Here is a 16,731-nt window from a genome sequence, read left to right as displayed (position 1 = left end):
AACACATCTCCATGATTGTTCAGGATGAATTCGAGACTCTCTATGAATACTGGAAGCGCTTCAACAACCTTCTGGAAGCATGCCCCCACCATATGATTGACAAGATAGTGTTGCTCGGCTACGTCACTCAGGGTATGAGCCCCCAAGATAAGACCACATTGGAAAGTACTAGCAATGGGTCCATGAAAAAGTACAAGACCACTGATGAGGCATGGCAATTGAACAGCGATTTAGCTGAATCTACTCGGAATCACAGGCAAAAACAAGGCCATTCAAAAGCTGTTGCAGAAGTATCCTCTAGCAGAGAGACTGCTGCTCTAACTCAGAGTATCTGTGAAATGACCAACTTACTAAAGCAGATGCAATTGAATCAACAACAAAGTTAGCAAGCTCAACCTTCTCCACCACAGCAAAGCCAACAGTTAGTCCCACAAAGAGTTTGTGAAATCTGTGCTGATTATAGCCATTATACTGATGAATGTCCGCAGCTCCAGCAGGAAGATAATACCGTGGCAGCCACTCATAACTTCTATGACCGCCCCAACCAAGGGTACAATCAAGGTGGCAGTTACAACCATGGATGGCAGGACAATTCTAACCAGAATTGGAGGGACAACAATAACAGAGGAGGCAGAGACAATTAGGGAAATCAGAGGTGGAATAATAACAACAACAGGCAGCAGAACCAGAACCAGCCATACAGAGCACCTCACCTGAGGCAATCCCAAGGACCACTGAATAACCAACAGCAGACCTCTCAGATCACTTATCCTTCTTCATCTGCTAATGATGAGTTACTACAATCTATTGATCAGAGACAACAGGCCATGGAAAATAACCTTAATTCTACTCTAAATGGTCTGAACTCTACCTTGCAAGCTCTTATCTCACAGATTGGATCAATGAATAACTCCAATAACCAGCCTTTGAGCTCTAGTGGAATCCCCTCTCAACCATTACCCAATCCAAAGGGTGGCATCAATGCCATCACCCTAAGGTCCAGAACCACACTATAGGAGAGGAATCAGGAGGAGCCAAACCCACCAGAACACGCCTCAGCTGAAGAGGTAGTGGAAGTAGAAGATGTTGAAGAGGAAGAGGACATACAGGACATGGTTGATGAAGAAGAAGTTCAACCACGGGAAGAAGCACCAGAGGATGCTGAAGCTCTGAAGGACACCATTCCCATTCCATTTCCACAACTTGCAAGGAAGCCCAGGAAGCAGCTGGAACCTGATCCCAAAATGGTAGAAATATTCAAAAAGGTTGAGGTAACTGTTCCCCTTTTTGATGTTATTCAGTAGGTACCTAAGTACGTAAAGTTTCTAAAAGATTTATGTATACATAAAGACAAAATTAATGAATTAGAAACTATTCCTTTAGGTAGTTCTATATCTGCTTTAATGGGAGGTATACCTGAAAAGTGTAGTGATCCAGGTCCATGTATGGTTAATTGTGTTATTGGTGGTGTGATATTTTCTGACTGCATGTGTGATTTAGGAGCATGTGTTAGTATAATGCATTTGTCTATATATGATAATTTGAGGCTCCCTCCCTTAAAAAGGTTGGCAGCTCATTTTGTGTTAGCAGATAGAAGCATTATTACAGTGGCTGGAGTTGCTGAAGATGTATTAGTGGGCATTAAGGGGCTCACCTTTCCCATTGATTTTTATATCCTGGAGATGCCCCAAAATGACTCAGAAAAGCCATCATCAATCCTACTCGGAAGACCATTCCTGAAGACCTCAAAGTTCAAGTTGGATGCTTTTTCAGTAACATACTCTTTTGAAATAGATGGCCGAGTAGTAATCTTCAATCTGAATGGAGCTATGAAGCATCCTCCAGAGGATCATTCTATCCTCCAGTGTGACATCACAGATGAAACTGTGGCTAAAGTTCACCAGGAGGAATTTGAAGAGAGGTACATAGGACAAGGTCCAAGTGTGGGGACATTCTCAAAGGACAATGAAAGTGCTTTACCATTGTTACCAGCTCCAGACACCCCAGAGCCTGACCATGAGCAGAAATTAGAATTGAAACCCCTCCCTCCACACCTCAAATATGCTTACCTTGAGGACAAGCAGAAGTTTCCAGTTATTATTGCAAGGGAACTCACTTCTCCACAAGAAGAGCAGCTACTTAGTGTGCTGAGAAGGCACAAGAAGGAAATTGGTTGGAGTTTGGCAGACATAGTAGGCATCAACCCTCAAGTTTGTGAGCACAGAATATTTTTAGAAGAGGGAGCAAAGCCTGTCCATCAACCCCAGAGAAGACTAAACCCCACTATCTTAGAGGTTGTCAAAAAGGAAGTGACCAGACTACTGGAGACAGATATCATCTACCCCATCTCAGACAGTGAATGGGTAAGTCCAGTACAAGTGGTGCCCAAGAAGTCTGGAGTCACTACAGTGAAGAATGAGCATGGAGAGCTCATGGTAACCAGAGTTCAGAACGCCTGGAGGGTCTGCATTGACTACAGACGCCTAAACCAGGCCACTCGTAAGGATCACTATCCTCTTCCATTCATTGATCAAATGCTGGATCGCTTGTCAGGTAAATCACATTATTGTTTCTTAGATGGTTACACAGGCTATTTCTAGATTCATATAGCTCCTGAAGATCAGGAAAAGACCACTTTTACATGTCCTTTTGGGACTTATGCTTACAAAAGAATGCCCCTTGGCTTGTGTAATGCACCAGCTACTTTCCAAAGGTGCATGATGAGTATTTTCTCTGATCTTATTAAGGACTGTATGGAGGTTTTATGGATGATTTTAGTGTATATGGTGACTCCTTTACTCTTTGCTTGGATAGTTTATCTAGAGTGTTAGATAGTTGTGTCAGTACAAACCTTGTATTGAATTTTGAAAAATGTCACTTTATGGTCAAACAAGGGATTGTACTAGGACATGTTGTGTCTAATACTGGTATTTTTGTAGATCCAACAAAGGTGGATGTTATTTCTAGTTTACCTTACCCCTCTTCTGTGAGGGAAGTCTGTTCGTTCCTTGGCCATGCAGGTTTTTACAGGAGATTCATTAAGGACTTCAGTAAGGTAGCTCTTCCCTTATCTAGACTACTGCAGAAAGATATTGAGTTCGAGTTCAGTGAGGATTGCAAACAAGCGTTTGATAAGCTGAAGACCGCCCTGACTCAAGCTCCAATTGTGAGAGGACCAGACTGGAGCCAGCCATTTGAAATAATGTGTGATGCTTCCAACCATGCAGTAGGTGCAGCACTGGCTCAGCATGAAGGTAAGGACCCCTTTGTAATTGCTTATGCGTCTAAAACTTTAGATGCCACTCAGTCTAATTATACTACTACTGAGAAAGAGCTTCTTGCTATTGTTTTAACTCTGGATAAATTTCGAGCCTATTTACTTGGTACAAAAGTAGTAGTGTACTCAGATCACGCAGCTCTAAAGTATCTATTAGCTAAAAAGGAATCCAAACCAAGGCTTATACGTTGGATACTGCTACTACAAGAATTTGATTTAGAAATTAAGGATAGGAGTGGTAACCAGAATCTAGTGGCAGACCACTTGAGTCGCCTTGAGCACATTAAGCATGACTCCACTCCTATAGCTGATAATTTCCCATTTGATAACCTGCAAGCAGTATCTGAAGTAGTCCCTTGGTATGCACCTGTAGCTAATTATCTAGTTAGCCGCACTTTTCCTCCAAACTTTACTAAGCATCAAAGAGACAAGCTGAAAAGCGAGTCTAAATATTATATATGGGATGACCCATATTTATGGAGATGTGGCGCTGACCAGGTAATTAGACGGTGTGTGCCTCAATCAGAATTCCAGTCCATCTTAGAGGCCTGCCTCTCATTTGAGAGTGGAGGACATTTTGGCCCTCAAAGAACAGCTAGAAAAATCCTAGACTGTGGATTCTGGTGGCCTACTCTTTTTAGAGACGCTGCTGAATTTTATAAATCTTGTTTCCCATGCCAAAAATTTGGTAATATATCCAAGAGGGATAAGATGCCTCAACAAATTGTGCTTTTCTGTGAAGTTTTTGATGTTTGGGACATTGACTTCATGGGTCCATTTCCAAATTCTATTGGTTATTTTTATATATTGTTAGCTGTGGATTACGTTTCCAAATGGGTGGAAGCAATTCCTACCCACTAATGATGCTAACACTGTTGTTTCCTTTGTTAGAAACCACATTATTTGTCGCTTTGGATCCCCACGAGCAATCGTGAGCGATCAAGGCACCCATTTTTGTAACAGGGGACTAACAGGATTAATGAAGAAGCATGGGATAATTCATAAAATTGCAACAGCCTACCATCCTCAGACTAATGGGCAAGCCGAGGTGTCAAACAGAGAGATAAAGCGTATATTGCAGAAGATAGTCAAACCTCATAGGAGAGACTGGAGCACCAGGCTACAAGATGCACTTTGGGCATACAGAACAGCATACAAGACACCCATTGGGATGAGTCCTTTCTGCTTAGTTTATGGAAAAGCCTGTCATCTCCTAGTTGAAGTAGAGCACAAAGCCTTTTGGGCAGTAAAAGAGTGCAACATGGGATTTGAAATAGCTGGAGCTGAAAGGAAATTACAACTGCAAGAATTAGAAAGCCTTCGCCTGGAAGCTTATGAGAACTCAAGGTTGTACAAGGAAAAGATGAAGGCTGTACATGATCAGCACATCAACAGGAAAGAGTTCCAACCTGGGGACTTAGTCCTCCTTTACAAATCTAGACTGAGGCTCATGCCAGGCAAGTTGAGATCAAGATGGGAAGGTCCATACAGAGTAGAGAAGGCTGAGCCGTACGGAGTTTTTCACCTAAGTCATCCTTCAAGCTCTGAACTCATTAAATTTAATGGACATCGTTTAAAGCTGTACCATGATGAGAAGTTGAAGAAAAACAAGGAGCTCAAGATCTTCCTCTTGGAAGATCCACACATAGCCGAAGACTGAGTTAGTGGAGCGTCCAACTTACGGACGTTAAAGCAAAGTGCTAGGTGGGAGACAACCCACCATGGTATGATCGTTCTTTTCTTTATTCACAGTTTTCTTTTTCGATAACTCTTCTCCTTATTCGCACATTTAGCTTTCATCTGCATTTGCATGTTTTTATTTAAAAAAAAATTCACGCAACGCGACCGCATCAATGACGCGTCCGCGTCGCAGGTGGCTCAGAAAGAATAAGAAAGCGAACAGAAAGTCATGCAGGAGCGTGGCTGGAGACGTGCCTTTGGCACAAATCGCCCCACGCATCCGCGTCAGGTGGAAAAAATTGGCCTCCCACGCGACCGCGTCACCCACGCGGCTGCGTGACATGAAAATCGACGTGAAAATGATGAATAGCCAAAAGTTATGCTGGAGTGGTGCTGGACTAGCGCTAGACGCACAGCCCTTACCACGCGAACGTGTGCCCCACGTGTCCGCGTCATATCCCAATAGTGGCCACTCACGCGGTCGCATGACCCATGCGATCGTGTCACCCAAAATTTGGCACAATAAGATTTTGAACAGAGAGTTGTGCGAGCGCGAGGCTGCCCTCGCGCCAGTAGCATAAACCGTGTCACGCGACCACATGACCGACGTGACCGCGTCAATTTGAATAAGCGCAATTCGCGCGAACGCGTCACCCACGCGTCCGCGTCGCTTGCGCCGCACAGCTTACCCTAAATTGCCAAAATATCTTATCTTTCTTTTCCCCAAATCCTATTTTCTCTTTTCCTTCCTTATTTCTTCCTTCTTCCTTCTTCCTTCTTTCTCACTTTCTACTTTCTCACCACCATTAACAAGGTTTTTCTTCTTATTTCCTTACTTTTCCATTATCTTTCCTATTTCTATGTTTTCTTCTTTTCTTTTCTTTTTACTTTCATTATCCATATTTTCTTTTTCTTTCTTTTTTTTCTTTTAATTGGTGTTAGAAATTTAATTGAGTCATTATTTCTCATTATACGCTTGTGGATTGTTGCAAAAATTGTTTGGCAATTATATATTACTTTTTAAAGGATTGCTTGCATGTTCAAATTATTATTTTCAATAGTTTATTCATCATGCATGCTACGTGTTTGTAAAAAATCCCATATGGCATTATGCATTTTCTACATTATTCTATTCTACTATTCAATGCTTGCTTTTCATCAATTCCCTTTACTATTTTATTAATTTAATTTAATTGTCAATACAAACGTGATGGTTAGTTTGTTACGAGTGATAACATATTTAACAAATTAAATGCTTGATCTATGCTACTCATGCCTTTTCCTGCATGCCAATAAACACCTTGCATTTAATTGTCATCAAATGCACTTTCTATATTTCCATTGGTGAACTTTTCACATGTAGTTATGACCATGTGTTAACGACATCCTCTTTACCGTGCATTGATTATCACTTATACCATCCTCTTCCTTGCTCTGTCCCTTTGAATTCATGTTACTTTCTTTTTCCCTTTTCAGGATGGCCACAAAGAAAGGAAAAGAGAAAGCTACTCCTAAACCACCAGCAAGAAGAGGAACAAAAAGAGCATTAGTGGAAGAGCCTTCTTCAACTGCAGTCAAACCCTCAACAAAGAGAATTAAGAGGATTATAAAGGTTGATGAAAAGGAGAAAGCCTTACCAGCAAAGGACACTGCGCGATTTCCCAATCGCTACTGTGAGCAGATGTTCCCTATCCTGGCGGAACGAAGTTACAACAACGAATACCTTCTTATCCTCCCGCCCAATATTGCTACCTTTGTTGAGCCGCAAATTGAACGAAGACAATGGGGTTTCCTACAGAGACAGCCAAGGCAGGCTAATCTTTCTTGGGTAGTTGAGTTCTACTCTAATTTCCACCTGCCAACCCTGCAGTCTGTCTATGTACGTCAGAAGCAAGTCCCCATTACAGAAGAGGCCATTCAACGAGCTATAGATCTTCCCCCTGCTCCAGAAGCATTGGATGCCTTTCAAGAAGCCGCACTCAAGCGCCAGATGTACCAATTGATTGGGACGCCGTTCTCAGAGTTATCACACTACCTGGCAGCAGATGGATCTACGGATACCATCGTTCCCGCCCTAAGGGAATATCGGCTTCAGCACTTACCTTGGAGGCTCACGTATGGGCACAGATCATGCCCCATTACGTCTTTCCGAACACTCACGAGTCCTCTTTCACTGCAGACATGGCCGTTCTACTATGGTGCATCCTTACAGACCAGCCTCTGAACTTACCAAGACACATCCGGAATGCCATGGGACACGTACAGATTACGGGCAACTTACCTTTTTCCGCCTTGGTCTCAGATCTCGTCTCAGCAGTCGGAGTCTCCTACAGAGCTGGGGACACCAAAGCCATGCTTCCACGGGATGATCAATACGTCCCTAACGGGAAATATATTAGACTTCCAGCAGCCACTACAAGCCAGCCTACCGAACTGGCTGAGGACATTCCTCCTTCCACACCACAAGCACCTACAACAACCCAACTGCTCTATCAGATACTTGAAAAGTTGGATCGGCAGGAACAGAAAGCTAAGCTGAGAGAGCGCCGTAACAACCGCCGATTCACATACCTTAAGGAGCTGATTATGGGAAAATTTAAGGACTCAGACACCCCGGACTCCACTTCTTTTACCAGCACAGGGAGCCATGACGGTCCCGACTGTGGAGATACTGCTACCAGCCCACCTTTGTTCCTGATAGATGGCACCGAGGACGGTGCAAAGCCTTAAATGTGGGGAGGTCGGTCAGTACCTGACTTTCGGAGGTAATTTCTCTTCCCTAACACCAATAAATTAGGATATTTAGTTAGTTTTTCTTTTGTAGAATAGGATAAATTGCATAGTAATAGATTAGTTGCATGCATGTTCTACTTTATTGAAAAGACAATAAGTTTCTTCTAAGACCCTATCTTTAGAACAAAATTTCACTAATTTTAATCAAAACTTTTATGTTAAAATTGCTTGAAGTTGTATTTGGAACATGATTTTTGAGCTAAAGAACACACAACCTGTGAGATTTGAGCCCAAATGTATGGTTACATTATTTAACCATAATTATTTTATTCTTGTGTGTTTACTTCTCTTTGATTGTAATCTAAATTTTGTTTCATCCTATATGTCCAATGTTTAATATATTTATATGTTTGCATATGATTGAGGCCATTACTTGTTTAAACTCACTTATCCAAATTAAGCCTACCCTTTCAATTACCTTTGTTAGCCACTTTGAGCCTTTAAATCCCATTTGTTCTGTATTTTACCACATTACTAGCCTTAAGCAGAAAAACAATTTTATACCCCAATTGAATCTTTGGTTAGCTTAAGATAGAATTGTGTGTGTTAATTAAGTATGGAAAATTGTGGGAACAAAAGATAATAAGGAAATGTGTCATGATAATACAATGGAAATTTGGGTACCTACTCATGTGAAACTATAAGAATTAAAAATCTATGTGCATTGATTAGCTATGTTTATTTTTAGTTTATGTTGAAAAAAAAATCCAAAAATATTCAATAAATAATTAAGGGGACAAAATTACCCCAATGCTAAGTTAAGAATTCAAAGATCAATGCATGTATGATAAAATTAAAATAAAAAAAATTGATACATGAGTATGGAATGTGAAAGAAAAATTTTGGGTAGCTGGGTGTAAATTTTAAGTTATATTGAATATATATATGTTGGGTTGAAGCTTGGGTTAAGTAAAGATTCAATTTATAATCTTACTTAGCCATATATGTATCCTTACCCTTACCTTGGCCCCATTACAACCTTGAAAAGACCTCATGATGTTTGCATTAATATATTAAATGTTGTTGATTGGTTAGGTGAAGAACAAAAATTAAAAAGCATGATTAGAGAAGGATAGAGTGATTGCCCTATACACTAGAGAGATTAGAGTGTACATACATCATCAGTGAGGGTTCAATGCTTAAATTCTATGTTCCTGCTTTCATGAGCTACCTTCTTGCATTTTTATCTGTTCTTACTATATAAGAATTGAATTAGTGGAGTTTGATTTGTGATTGTCTCGAAGAACCTGTTTACTTTTGATCAAGTAGACAAGAATCATATAGTTGCATTCATATACATAGGTTGCATTGCATTACATGAGTTTTACATGTTCCTACTCATTTATTTTATCTCCCTCAACTAAGCATGAGGACTTGCTGATGTTTAAGTGTGGGGAGGTTGATAAACCACTATTTCATGGTTTATATTGTGCTTAATTGTATGGTTTTATCAATTCTTTACCCACTTATTCATATGATTGGCATGCATTTATATTTCCTTCCTAAAATTATTACATGATTGAATATTTGCTTCCTAAAGACTTTTAATTATGTATCTTAATTCTCCTTCATTCCATTAGATGCCGTGATCTATGTGTTAAGTGTTTCAGGCTTTATAGGGCATGAATGACTTGGAGATTGGAAAGGAAGCTTGCAAAAATGGAAGGAACACAAGAAATTGAGGAGATGAGCAGCGAGAAGTGACGCGGACGCATGGTTCACGCGACCGCGCGACATAGAGGAAATCACAGTGACACGGACACATGGCTCACGCGACCGCGCGGATTGGAACTGCACAAGTGACGCAGAGGCGTGGACGACATGCACGCGTGGCAAGGCAAAACGCCGAATGACGCATCCGCATGAATGACGCGATCGCGTGACATGCGCGATCTGCAGAATCTGCAGAATTCGCTGGAGGCGATTTTGGGCCCTGTTTTGACCCAATTTTCGGCCCAGAAAAGGAGACTAGAGCCAAGGAACATGCAGAAACGAAAACAACAATTCATTATAGACAATTCTCAGTTTTAGATCTAGTTTTCTCCTCCTCTAGGTTTCTCTCTACACATTCATAGTTCTTAGGATTTTATTTTTTATTGCTTTTCGCATTGGGATATTGAGAAGAGCTATTACCTCAGCAAGACTTCGTCATTCTAGTTTGTTTTCTTTACCTGTCTCTTACTCTTCCATGTCCTTTGTTTATTTAGAATTATTATTGAATTATTTTTAGAGTTTATTAATACAAGAACTATTTTTATTTTTAATTGATCCCTTTGATTATTGTTTATCATGTCTTTCTATATTTCCCTTTCCTATGTTATGAATTCTACATTCACAATGAGTGAGTAGTTCCATAACTTGGATGGGAGTTGATTGAAAGGAAGACCTTGAGTTGGAATGCTTAAAAGAAAAATTGTAATTGAGTTTATTGTTGGTTTGCCCTCTAGTCACCGACACCAATCCTTTTCAATTGAGCGGATTGGGACTTGTGAATAGAAATAGCTTTCCAACTTGTTTGACTTTCCCTTACCTAGTAAGGGATAACTAAACAGAACAACCCTCAATTATCAATTAATCTTGAGAGTACTCCAACAAGAATAGGGCTTCCAACTAATCTACTCCCAGCCAAGGCTTTTATTTAAAATTACACAAATTCTCTAATTTAATTTCCTGTTATTCAACTCAAACCATTTTTTTGAAAACATCTGATTAATAAAATAGCACACCTTTCTGCAACTCGTTGGGAGATGACTTGGGACTCATACTCCCAATATTTTAATAAAAATTGTGTGACAACCTTCTAAATTGATAAGCGGATTTCTGGTTGGTTAAGAACTGTACTTGCAACGTATCTCTTATATTAATTTCTTAACTCACCAATTTCTGCCACGTCAGTCACCATATGGATATGTAGAGCTTCAGGATATTGACTCTGACAAAAAGTTCATTGTTAATTGACAGAGAGTCAAACATTATCTTGAAGGCAATGTTGAGCAAGAGTACTCAAAACTGAGACTAAATTAAAAGCTCAGTAAAGTCCAGCTAAAGACAGTAAAGAAGCGCTTGCTGGGAGGCAACCCAGCCATTATCAAAAATTAGATGTTTATAACAATTATATGAGTCTATTTAATTTTGTTATTCATGTTCGTTAATGGATTTCAGTGAATAAGTCAGAGAAATGAAGGTTCAGGACAAAAAGCAGAGGAATCAAAGAGAAAAAGACCTCACTGGCGTCAAAACGCCAATAAAGGGGCATTTTGGGCATTAAACGCCAGAATGGCTATCATTCTAGGCGTTTAACGCCAGTAAGGCTATCATTATGTGCGTTAAATGCCAGAATGGGTAGCATTCTGGGCGTTTAATGCCAGAAACAGCAGCATCCTGGGCGTTCAGAAAAAAAGCCTAGTAACAAAGAAATTCTGGCGTTTAACGCTAGCCAGGATACCTGGCTAGGCATTAAACTCCCAATGGCTGCCAGATGGGCGTTAAATGCTAGAATGGCTATCATTCTGGGCGTTTAACGCCAGAACAGCAAAGGGGAGGTAATTTTGTTTCCAATTCGATTTTTTTCAATTTTTCATGTTTTAATTCATAATTGTTTTGCATAAAAAATATTTCAAATGTTCATCTTTCAATTTCTATTTTCAAAAACTAATAATCCTTTAAATTCTTTTTAATTCTTTTTTAATTCTTTTTAATTTTTGTCCATATCTTTTTTCCAAACTTACATATCTTCTCAAATTCTTTTCAAATCCTTTTAATTTTTTTAACATTAACAAGTTTTTCAAAATTAATTACCTCATTCTTCTTCTACTCCCTTCTATCTTATTTTGCTCGAGGACGAGCAAAGCTTTTAAGTTTGGTGTGAAAAAGTTCTGCTTTTTGCTTTCCATTACCACTTATGGCACCCAAAGTCAGAGAATCCTCTAGAAAGAGGAAAGGGAAGGCAATTGCTTCTACCTCCGAACCTTGGGAGATGGAGAAATTCATCACCAAAGCCCATCACTAAGAAAGAGGATGGAGCAAACTAGAGGAGTTCAAGCACTCCATTGGACCATCAAGAGGAAGAAGTAGCCGCTGTCACTAAGGTGGACCCGCTCCTTAATTTTCTTGCTTTTATTGTTATTTGTCTGTTTTTATGTTTATTTTCTGGCTAAGTCTTGTTTTTATTACATGATCATTAGTGTTTAGTGTCTATGTCTTAAAGCTATTAATGTTCCATGAATCTTTCACCTTTCTTAAATGAAAAAATATTTTCTGAAAAAGAAAAAGAAGTACATGAATTTCGAACTCTATCTTGAAAATAGTTTAATTATTTTGATGTGGTGGCAATACTTTTTTGTTTTCTAAATGAATGCTTGAACAGTGCATATTTTAGATAGTGAAATTTATGAATGTTAAAATTGTTGGCTCTTGAAAGAATAATGAAAAAAGAGAAATGTTATTGATAATCTGAAAAATCATAAAATTGATTCTTGAAGCAAGAAAAAGTAGTGAAAAACACAAAGCTTGCGAAAAAAATGGCGAAAAATAAAGAAAAAGCAAGCAGAAAAAGCCAATAGCTCTTTAAACCAAAAGGCAAGAGCAAAAAGCCAATAACCCTTTAAACTAAAAGGCAAGGGTAAAAAAGATCCAAGGCTTTGAGCATTAATAGATAGGAGGGCCCAAAGGAATAAAATCCTGGCCTAAGCGGCTAAATCAAGCTGTCCCTAACCATGTGCTTGTGTCATGAAGGTCCAAGTGAAAAGCTTGAGACTGAGTGGTAAAAGCCGTTATCCAAAGCAAAAAGAGTGTGCTTAAGAACTCTGGGCACCTCTAACTGGGGACTCTAGCAAAACTGAGTCACAATCTGAAAATGTTCACCCAGTTATGTGTCCGTGGCATTTATGTATCTGGTGGTAATACTGGAAAACAAAATGCTAAGGGTCACGGCCACGACTCATAAAGTAGCTGTGTTCAAGAATCAACATACTAAACTAGGAGAATTAATAACACTATCTGAATTCTGAGTTCCTATGGATGCCAATCATTCTGAACTTCAAAGGATAAAGTGAGATGCCAAAACTGTTCAGAAGCAAAAAGTTACTAGTCCCGCTCATCTAATTGGAACTAAGCTTCATTGATATTATGAAATTTATTGTATTTTCTCTTCTTTTTATCTTATTTTGTTTTTAGTTTCTTGGGGAAAAGCAACAATTTAAGTTTGGTGTTGTGATGAGCGGATAATTTATACGCTTTTTGGCATTATTTTTAGGTAGTTTTTAGTATGTTTTAGTTACTTTTTATTATTTTTATTAGTTTTTATGCAAAAATCACATTTCTGGACTTTACTATGAGTTTGTGTGTTTTTCTATAATTTCAGGTATTTTCTGGCTGAAATTGAGGGATCTGAGCAAAAATTTGATTCAGAGGCTGAGAAAGAACTGCAGATGTTGTTGGATTCTGACCTCCCTGCACTCAAACGCATTTTTCTGGAGCTACAGAAGTTCAATTGGCGCGTTCTCAATTGGGCTGGAAAGCTAACATCCTGGGCTTTCGATAAATGTATAATTGTCCATACTTTTCTCGAGATTTGATGGCCCAAACTGGCGTTAAACGCCAGCTAGAGACCCTTTTCTGGCGTAAAATGCCGGAACTGGCACCAAAACTGGAGTTGAACGCCCAAACTGGCACCCAAGCTGACGTTTAACTCCAAGAATGGCCTATGAACGTGAATGCTCCAAAGCTCAGCCCAAACACTCACCAAGTGGGCCTGGAAGTAGATTTCTGCACTATCTGCACTTAGTTACTCATTTTCTGTAAACCTAAGTTACTAGTTTAGTATATAAACTACTTTTAGAGATTCATTTTGAACTAATGACATTTTACATCTCATATTGTATCTTCTACGGCATGAGTCTCTAAATCCCATAGGTGGGGGTGAGGAGCTCTGCTGTGTCTCAATGGATTAATGCAATTACTATTATTTTCTATTCAATCACGCTTCATTCTATTCTAAGATACTCACTCATACTTCAATATAAAGAATATGATGATCCGTGACACTCATCATCATTCTCAAATTTATGAACGCGTACTTGACAACCACTCCCGTTCTATCTGAGCTCAACGTAGTCATTGGGCGACAGCTTGAGTGCGTATCTCTTGGGTTTCTAATCCACGAGTTTGACTTGAATCTCCTGACAATAGAGCATTCAAACCCATCAGATCAGAACCTTCGTGGTGAAGGCTAGAACAAATGAGCCTCAAACTCACAAATTTTGGGCGCAGTGACAGTGTGCAAAAGGACAGAGAGGTCTTATTCCGACACGAGTGAGAACCGACAGATGATTAGTGATAAACCACTATTTTATGGTTTATCTTATGCTCAATTGAGTGCTTTTTATCAACTCTTTACCCACTTATTCATACTATTTGCATGGTTTTATTTTTTCCTTCCTGATTTTGTGCTATGATTGAAAACATGCTTCTTTGATCTTATATTTGCTAATTATTAATCTTCTCTTATTACCATTAGATGCCTTGATATATGTGTTGAGTGTTTTCAGAGATTACAGGGTAGGAATGGCTCAGAGAATGGAAAGAAAGCATGCAAAAGTGGAAGGAATACAAGAAGTTGAAGAAATTGCTAAGCTGTCCAGCCTGACCTCTTCGCACTCAAACGGTCATAACTTGAGCTACAGAGGTCCAAATGAGATGGTTCCAGTTGCGTTGGAAAGCTAACGTCCGGGGCTTCGCAACGATATATAATTTTCTATAGCTGCCCCGACGCCAGGCGACACGAACGCGTGAATCACGCGGACGCGTGACCTGGCAAAAATGCAATCCACGCAAACACGTGCACGACGCCTCCGCGTCACTTTGCTGCGACCTGAACGTAACAGAAATCGCTGGGGTGATTTATGGGTTGTTTTTGACCCAGTTTTTGGCCTAGAAAATACAGATTAGAGGCTATAAAGTGGGGGAATGCATCCATTCATCATCATCAGCTCATAATTCAAAATTTTTAGTTTTAGATGTAGTTTTTAGAGAGAGATGTTCTCTCCTCTCTCTTAGGATTTAGGATTAGGATTCCTCTTAAAGGAATTAGGATTTCTTATTATTTCAACTTTATTATTTCAACTTCTTCTCAGGTTCAATACTCCTTTTATATTTCTATTTACTCTAATGCTTTTATTCGTATCTGATTTATGTTGCCAAATTGGCTTATGAACTATTCATGTTAGGATTTTCTTTATTTAATATAAATTGAGGTATTTCAAATTATTGATTCTTATTTAGTTTTTTTTATATTCTTGGCTTTAATTGATTAACTGGAGGCTCTTGAGTTATCAAACTTATCGTGATTGATTGTTATGTCTGCTAATTGAATTGAATTCCACTAACTCTAGTCTTTCCTTAGGAGTTGGCTAGGACTTGGGGATCTAACTAATTAGTCCACTTGACTTTCCCTTGCTTTCGTAAAGGTTAACTAAGTGGGATTAAACTCAATTCTCATAAGGATAACTAGGATAGGACTTCCGAATTTTCATACCTTGCCAAGAGATTTTATTATTGTTAATTTATTTTACTTGTCATTTAAATTGCCTGTTCCTTACTTTCAAAACCCCAAATTTACAAGACTCATAACCAATAATAAGAACATACCTCCCTGTAATTCCTTGAGAAGACGACCTGAGGTTAAATACTTCGGTTATCAATTTCAAAGGGGTTTGTTACTTGTGACAACTAAAACGTTTGTAAGAAAGGATGATTGCTTGGTTTAGAAACTATACTTGCAACGGGAATTTATTCTGAATTCTAAACCATCAATCATTCCGTTCTTCAATTAGCTGTGCGTTAGCTGTGCCTAGTATTTTTCATCCAAGACGAGAGATTTGACAGATGATTAGCCGTACAGAAGCCGTGCTTGGACCATTTTCACTGAGAGGAAGGATGGTAGCCATTGACAACGGTGATCTACCAACATACATCCGGCCATAGAAGAAGCCATGCGTGTTTGGAGAAGAAGACAGTAGGAAAGCAGAGATTCAGACGACAAAGCATCTCCGGAACCTCAACCTGTTCCTCATTACTGAATCACAAGTATCATTTATTTCATGTTATTTACTTTTCATAAACAAAATCATTCATATCATTTGAATCTCCTGACTAAGATTTACAGGATAACCATAGCTTGCTTCAAGCCGGCAATCTCCGTGGGATCGACCCTTGCTCATGTAAGGTATTACTTGGACGACCCAGTGCACTTGCTGGTTAGTTGTATCAGAGTTGTGAAAAGTGTGATCACAATTCCGTGCACCAACTTCTAATTCTCTTTCCTTGCTAAGAGCTTTCTTAGTTATTAGTTTATTTTCTCGCCATTTTACTTTCTTGTTTCTTATTACAAAACCCAAAAATATAATTTTTCTTAACCAATAATAAATACACTTCCCTGCAATTCCTTGAGAGACGATCCGAGGTTTAAATACTTCAGTTAATTTAATTGGGTTTGCTTAAGTGACAACAATCTAAACGTTGACCGAGGATAATTTGTTGGTTCATAACTATACTTGCAACGCAATATTTTTATGAAATTCTTTACCGACATTTTTCCTCCATCAGGTAGCTTTAGACTTATGTTATAACAATGCCGAGCTTCACGGTAGTCACTATAAACTGTAGCAACAAGATTGTCCTGCACATGGAACTTCACAAAAAGATGAACTGTAGCAACAAGTATGAGAATATACAGACTAAAACAGTCTACCACAAGATACTGGATATCTTGTATTTTAGATAGAGGGTGCTCACCGAGTGTGGTCTGTAACCACACTGAACCTAGCACAGGTACTCGTTCGCCTGGGAAACCGACGAGGTCGCTAGTGGATGGTTGGAGTATGTTGTCACTTAACTTCATCTTCTGGAATTTAGAATAAAATAGGACATTAGCACTGCTTTTAGGGTCTAACAGTACCTTCCGAACTATTAGGTCTCCCAGT

This window comes from Arachis ipaensis, chromosome B6, assembly GCF_059453495.1.
Source record: "Arachis ipaensis isolate K30076 ecotype BB chromosome B6, ASM5945349v1, whole genome shotgun sequence".
NCBI lineage: Eukaryota > Viridiplantae > Streptophyta > Magnoliopsida > Fabales > Fabaceae > Arachis > Arachis ipaensis.
Note: the sequence above shows the minus strand (reverse complement) of the source record.